Here is a 2,698-nt window from a genome sequence, read left to right as displayed (position 1 = left end):
TAAAATCACAATAATTTTTTTACAGTGTACAAGAACAGCATTTATTTGAAATATAAATCTTTTGCAGCACTGAAAATGTCTTTACCGTCACTTTTGATCAATTAAATGCATCCTTGCTGAATAAAAATATACATTTCTTAAAATCGTTTTGAGTGATATTTTAGGTGTATGTAGCACTTTTAGGATACCTTTATGTTGCTTGAAATAATCTGTTCATTTATTGGAATTGCATGGGAAAGAATGTGCAGTACAATTCTCTAAGATACAGTATTTTAGAATTGGGTTTCAAACATCATGATGTTGCATACAGTAAATACTGTAGTGACAAAATTTACTTTTTTTGGCTTAGCTATTCCTTTAAATATGCCAGTCAGTATTTTCTAGATTTGTCTCAAAGAAAACTGAATTACTGCAGTCAAACAGGCTTTTTCTGCTGAGAGTAATTTATGTGACGGTGTCATGTCACATTTTGTTTGAACTTTCCAACTCAAATGTTTGCTCATGTCATATATGATCAAGATGAACTCCTAAAGCTCACCTATAGGCCGAATGCATCTCGTATATATGTTCTTCACAGAAAAAAACCAGACATGATAGAATTCAACAGTTTTCTGGTGTAAATGCACGATTTATATTTCTCCTCGTCGAGATTTACTATTAGAGATGCATATATATTTGTGTTTAAGTTTGTTTGTTTTTTTTAAGTCGAGTCAGTTTAAATAGTGATCACATAATTATTCTCAAAAAATATATATATAGACGTTAACTGACTCTTCTCTGCCCCCCACTCTAGTAATTTTCCCTCTCCTTTCTCCTCTTTCCCCCGGTTGTAAAGCCTCTAGCTGTCAGTTAGATCATGTCTAGAGTTTCAGCCATGGGGGGTAATATGTCTCACCTGCCCCTCATAAACCCATCCCTCTTTCATCCTGTGGGGGAAGGTAATCAGAGAGCGCACACCTGTATTGAGAGAGATGTACCGCCGCTCTCCTTTACAAATGCACTGATAAAACTCAAGGCTGTGACACCCCTATATTTGTGGTTATACAGGCACGTAATCAGGGCCTCTCGTTGTATGCAGGTATATGTGTCACAGGCACATTCATGCTAGGACACTTTAAATAAGCATTCAAATGTAAACTCTTCACTCAAGACACAATAGCTCTGCTTCAAAACCTGAGTTCCCTACATAGGCAGCATCCTAAGTGGAACTTCATGGGCGGATGAGTTAAAATAGCACTCTTCACAACTCGCAATTGATTCCAATAGAGTTTGACATCGCAGTGTTGCAAAATAAAGCATTAAACCCCATTTACAGTGAATTTATAACAGCTAAGGGGCGTTGTTAGGTACGACGCGAAGCGGAGAAACCCCCTTAGCTGTTATAAATGCACTGTAAACCACGGCTTCACGGGGCTTATTGCTTTTATAAAACAGTTATACGTAGTAAGGTTTCACAAAATAGACCAAATAAATATTACACTTCAGTTCCTTCTTTGTGCACACACGTGTATACTGTGATTGTGTGGTGTGTATGTCTGTCTTTATGTCGACACATATGTATCTGTGTCGGCATCGTTGTGTTTCTTTTGTTCCTGCTTTCATCTGTGTGTGTGAGTTACGTGCTTACCTGACCCAGACACCCTGGTACTTTCCAGCGATTGGGTTACCCAGCAGGCCTCAGCAGGCCTTTCTCCCTCCCATTGCAAAGTCATTAACACAGAGACACACACACACACACACACACTCTCTCTCTCTCTGATGTGCTATTACGCTTCCTCATTCTGGTCCTATCACACATCAAAGTCAAAGCCGGGGCCCGTACAGGACAGATGGTTATCGCTAAACACTTTTGCCCACTGAACATTTACTGTATCTTATAATCATGAAGGCTCATGGAAATTAGTTTATATCATGCTGCCAAATTCACGCTAAATATTTGGGCTTGGGTAAGAAAGACAAATCGCTCATATCTAAAATAATTGTTTCTAAATGGATAAATCGGTTCTTCAGCACCTGAAGTTTAGTTGCTAGATTCATTACTGTATTTTGGTCCTTTTGTGTTTGGTTTGAAGCTGTCTGTCTGTATGCTAGGGTGCTCCAGATGCACATATAAAAGACACCGACCTGCATTCAAACTACTTCTCATACCGTGGTCTGTTGGGCTGTGATTTATACATGCAAGAAAAAGATGACAGTCTTAATGGAATGCCATATAGAAAACGCCTTGAGGATGTTTCTGAACATAATGGTGCGGACAGCTCCAAAGAGCCAGGACTTTCTGTACACCTGTGGGTAGCCAAAGGGAGGAGACCTGTGTGTGTGTGTGTGTGTGTGTGTGTGTGTGTGTGTGTGTGTGTGTGTGTACCTACTTAACCACATTTTGAAGACAAATGGGTGTCCCTGGAGCACAAAACCAGTCATAAGGGTCCATTTTTAGAAATTGAGATTTATACATATTCTGAAAGCTGAATAAATAAGCTTTCCATTGGTGTATGGTTTGTTAGGATAGGAGGACAATATTTGGCTGAGATGCATCTATTTGAAAATCTGGAATCTGAGGGTGCAAAAAAATCTAAATATTGAGAAAATCATCTTTAAAGTTGTCCAAATGAAGTTCTTAGCAATGCATATTACTAATCAAAAATTAAGTTTTGATATATTTACGGTAGGAACTTTACAAAATATCTTCATGGAACAT

Source organism: Sinocyclocheilus grahami, unplaced genomic scaffold, assembly GCF_001515645.1.
Source record: "Sinocyclocheilus grahami isolate Dianchi unplaced genomic scaffold, SAMN03320097.WGS_v1.1 scaffold749.1, whole genome shotgun sequence".
NCBI lineage: Eukaryota > Metazoa > Chordata > Actinopteri > Cypriniformes > Cyprinidae > Sinocyclocheilus > Sinocyclocheilus grahami.
The sequence above is the reverse complement of the archived record's forward strand: the minus strand, read 5'-3'. Positions refer to the sequence as shown.